Genomic DNA, 5,346 nt, shown 5'->3' on the forward strand with positions numbered 1-5,346 from the left:
ATTTTTCTCAGATCCAGAAACCTTGGGCCTTCTGCTAGCATCCCGGGAAGAGTCACAAGCTAACTTAGCTTGCCAAGAGGGTAAAGTCCCAAGTTCTGATACTTTGTAAACCACTAAAAACCTATTGGGAAATATAAAGATCTCTTGTAGCCATAAAATTTCTAAGCAGTTCACCTTTTTTGCTTAAGCGAATTCCTCCCCTTATGCCCTTAGGATCTTATCTCTGTCACACAATTTAGTTTTAATGACATCCTCTTCTACCCTATTTGGTCAAATCACATTGGTATTTTTGCTTCATTATGTTCTTGAGGTAATGAAAATGTTAACATTCTCCTTAATTTGTCTTCCTATATGAAGTCTCATTGACTTGAAGTATTATTTTCTAATTTACTTAATTTATTTTGTTTCTACTATCCAATCCTGCTAACTCATCCTTTCCTCAATAATGAATATGACTTGGTACAACCCAGCGAAATGCTCCATGTAGCAGGCCTTTATCATCTAAGGAAAGATTGGTTATTATAACTAATATTTCTTATTATTAGGAAATATTAGTTATATTAACCAATCTTTCCTAATATATCACACCTATCTTTCCTTAAAGTGTTGTCCCTAGTTACAAAGATTCTAAAAAAATGTGGAAGAAAAACATTTCTTTAAAATCCTCTTACACATATTATGGTCCCAGTTCTACTTAAACTCTGTATGTGTATATGTGATAAATCTGTAGGTTTATACAATCATAGAACAATTGCAGAAATACACACAAAGTATTGCATGTAACCTCAGATTTATGGGTTGAAAAGCAGAAAAGAGGACTCACACGTTTCCACTGATGGGCTTCAAAACTGAAATCATTTACTTTTATAATAAAACATATTAAATTTAGAAAAAGTATTTGCAAAACATCCAAAAATTCCATAACTACTTCTGTCACCAGTCATGCGAAATACCAAATCCTGCCTTGACACTGAGGGCCTTTCGTAAGTAGAGCGCATCCCCTTTTCCTACTGCAGTATTTCTAGTAACCATTCTTGCCCCAACTCCATTCGCAAGTGCTGGTAGAAATAATTCAGTAAATCTCTCCCACCAACAGCACATATATCAGATTCACTTTTTCTCCTCAAGATATCTGCATTCCTATTCCTTGCCTGACCTTCTCTACATCTCTCCAGATCTAGCCCCTCTTCATCATAAGCTTCTACTGATGCAACCTCCAAAATGGGATGATAAAATCTGCTCAGTTTGAATCTGATTCTCCTATAAATGTGTTTTTCTGAAACCACACACAGGGATGTTTATGTTTATTGAATGTAGAAAGCATGTTTTGTCTTCTTTCTGTTATCCACACAAGATGAAGGACAATGACCAAACCAGTTAACCATAATATGTCTAAGAGGATTTTTAAAAAAGGATCTAGTTTGTCTTCTTTGGACTGCATAGGGAAAGAAATCCAAGACTACAGTAAGAAACTGTTAAAGGAGAATGTAACAAGAAATGTACACGTTCTAATTCAAGTGATCCTAGCAACAGAATGCCTTTCCCTATTATTTAAATGCCATTTAATTTGAAAAACCACATTCATATTAAATAAACACTGACTAGGGCAGAAATGCATTGGGTCTAGCTTATTGCAACTTAGTAGAAAGCTTGAGTATGACTGAAAGGGGATATACATTTTAAAAAATCAAACAAGACCACAAAGTAGAACATATGGGGCAACCCACAAAAAAGTTAACAAGGACTTGAATTCTTGAGAGAATTTCAGATACTATAACTTAGTTTTGAATCTGGTCAGGTAAAAGGAAGTAGTAAGTAATGACATTTTATTTCCATATTGATTCATTTGTTATAAAACTTGCAAATCTCACCATAGGAAAGGAACCACAAATTAAGAAGAGATGGGATACTCACTCTCATGCTGCCTGAAGAAGCAGGACCAGACTGTTTTACATGTACAATTCTATTCAGTGAGTTTGGGTCTGCCTAGAGGTGGAAGAAAAGAAAGGAGTTAACTCCTGTGTTGACTAAGGTTGAGTTACAAGCTTATGTGGGTCACTGATCACATTCTGTTTTTTCTTCTCTTGTGTTTCCTCATGTGTCCTTACTCCTGACCACTCTCTTTGGCCCTATGGCTGTTGCTCAAAGCCACTGCTATATATCAGAAGCTCTCCCACATACTCCCACTGCTGTATATCAAAAGAACACATTCTCATGGACAGAAGTAATGCCTTCTACATCTTTGGTAAAATTCTGGAACAAAGCTATTTTTCATAGCTAGTTTAAGAGATAGTCACTACATTTCATCTAGTACTCTGGAACATGGTGAAATGAAGCTACTATTGCTATCTTCAATGAGCATAAACTCCTATGCTTATTTTTATTCCTTTTATAAAATCTTTAGGTCATTGGTTTTATATATATATATATATATATATATATATATATATATATATATTAGGGAATGGTCTACAGGGTGTGCAGGGTCTTACTACTAGATCAGACTCGTAGTGATCCACCTGTTTACAGCCTCTGAAGAGCTGGAATTACAGGTGTGCACAACCATGCCCAGTCTCTTAATTATGTTTAATTTTAAGTGGATACATATAAGACTATATAGTAATGAAATGGCATGTGTTGTTTTGATATAGATAGGTATACATTGTGTATTGTTCAAATCAGGTTAAATGTATCTATTTCCTTGACCATTTATCATTTCTTCATTATAGAAACATTTCAAATCTTTACTTGTAGCTCTTTTGAGATATGTAGCACATAAATATTACCTGTAGTTACCACACCAAAAATTCCCTCATCACCTACTGATAAAATTTTCCCCATCCCCTCCTACCTACCTCACATTTTTTTAAAGCCCTGGTATCCACTCCCTACTCTCAACATTACAGAATCAACTTTTTAAATATTTTTCAGTTGTTAAAAAAAGCATTGTACTATTTTCATTTCAGAAAAGAAAGATAATGGCAAATGATATTCAAGACTGGACATGCTTCATGTTTCTCCCACCCAAGAAACCACAACACACAGTATATTCCTATCTGGCTAACTACAAAAACACACAGGTGTCCCCAAAGCATGAGCAGGCATTTCCTAGAGAGCTGCTTCAGCAAACAAAGACATTGCCATCAGCAATGGGAAGGAGATTTTATATTACACTTGAAGTCTTGGTTAGAGCTATGTATTTAATGATTCAAATATGATTTGAACCATATAGAAGAAAACGTATGAATCTGAAAGAGACGTAACATAAAATAAAAAATGAAAATGAACAACAAAAAAAAAAACCCATAAGACAACTGGAATGATACTAGTAGTGGCTTCAATCAAGTTTACCCAGGTCTTTTCCCAGTATAGTACTAAAAGTCTCCCAGCCTGGGAACTCTCTCATCTCTAGTCATACAGAAAGTGTTGGTTTTGGAGACAGGCAATTTATTAGACGGAGCAGCGACTAAGATGATTCTTAGCTATGGATGGAACTAAAAAATCATTTGCCCTCCAGATTTTAACATCAGACCTAAAAGTACAATAGCTTGTGTGCCCTGGCTTACCAGAGGGTAAAGTCAGAAACTGAACTATAGCTAAGCCCCGCATAGCATGATCCCTTACACGGTTTCTGAGTAAGGTTCTCATCACAGAGACACAAGACATGGCACTTACAAGCTGAAGAAGGAAAGGATTGTTGGCTCATGGTTTCTCGAGGCTCCAGTCTATAGCCAGCCAGCTTCCAAGGCAGGAAGGCATCTAGTTATAAGATGTAATACAGTATTTCAAACAAATCGTTCATAATCCAAATTCTTTGCAATGCCAAGTAGGTTTAATGGTTAGTATTTTTGTTAAAGAACAAAAAACTCTTTAAAGCAAGCTTAATTTTCCTTGGTAGTTAATACTTTAATCTGATTTAAAATATGAAAACTGAAGGCTGATGAACTGTAATATTATGACTATAAATAAGTATTCATGGGATTCTTTCCTCAGAGGATATCTTGGCACTATTGAAAGGAAAGTTATCCACTGCAAAAGGTTAATCAACTCAAACTGAACAAAAGGTCTGACTTTAATTGAAAGTCCAAATGTCAAAATCTGAGACAGGCTTTAAATAAAGCAAAACAAATTTAACATGTGGGATGCTAAAAATTCTCTTGTTTAAATTTGTATCCCCAAATCCTTGCTAGGATGACAGCATATATAAATTTTTTGAGAATGACAGGAGATACTTTCTAATGTGGCAGTTTATAGTTTGATGATAATTTCAGCACATGTACATGAGTGATATTGGTGCACACTTTTATTATCTCATAACGCCTGTGTTTTACCACCAGGATAATACTGGCTTCTGAAAAATAATATGGAAGTGTTTTCTCTTACTCTCTGTGAAGGAGTTTATGTAGAATTGGTGTTATTTCTGCCATCAATATGCCCTAGAATTGACTGACATGGAGTCTGGACAAAATTATGGAGTTTTCACAAAATTAGAATATTTCAAATTCTATGTTCACTTTATTTAATGAGTATTCTATTCAGGTTGTCTGTTTCTTCTTCAAGGTGTCTTTTTAGCTTTTGTCTTTCAAGGAATTTGTCAGCTTCACCTAGACTGTCAAATGTATGTGCATAAAGTTTATATTCATATTTTTACTGTCTTCTCGATAACTGAAAGATTTATACTAGTATTCTTTTATTCCTGACACAAGTAAAAGTATCTTCTCAATTTTCCCCTTGCTCAGTATGCTTCAATCAAACTGTGGTCATTGCCATTTCCACTGAACAGCTTTCATTTTCATTGATTGTCTTTTATTCCCTAATTCCAACTTCACTGATTTCTCTCTTATAGCATTTCATTAGCTCTACTTTCTTTGGGTTATATCTGCTCCTTTTTTCTTAAGGTAGAAGCGTAAATCATTGATTTGAAGCAAACTTCTAACATAAATATTTAATGCTTCAAATTTCCCTCTAAAACTCACATTAGCTATAATATCCCACAAAACATTGATATATTATTTTTATAAAACCTTTTTTTAAATATTCCATATGACTCTAAGCCATGGATAGATTGGTAGTGTGTTGTTTAATTTTTTAACTGCTGAGGATTTTTAAAGACATATTTTGTTATTACTATTATAATTCTATCATAGTATGTAAAAAAAGCTTACGATTTTAAATTATGTTGATATGGAGACTTGCTCTATGGGCCAGATTATGTTTGTTTTCACGGCTGCAGTCTCATGTGCATTTGAGAAGAATACATACTCAGCTGCTGTAGGACAAAATTCCCTGTTAATGTCAGTGAGGTCAAGTTGGCAAATTACATTCTTTTTTTTGTTGTTGTTTATT

Source organism: Octodon degus, unplaced genomic scaffold (assembly GCF_000260255.1).
Source record: "Octodon degus isolate 3935 unplaced genomic scaffold, OctDeg1.0 scaffold00019, whole genome shotgun sequence".
Taxonomy (NCBI): Eukaryota; Metazoa; Chordata; class Mammalia; order Rodentia; family Octodontidae; genus Octodon; species Octodon degus.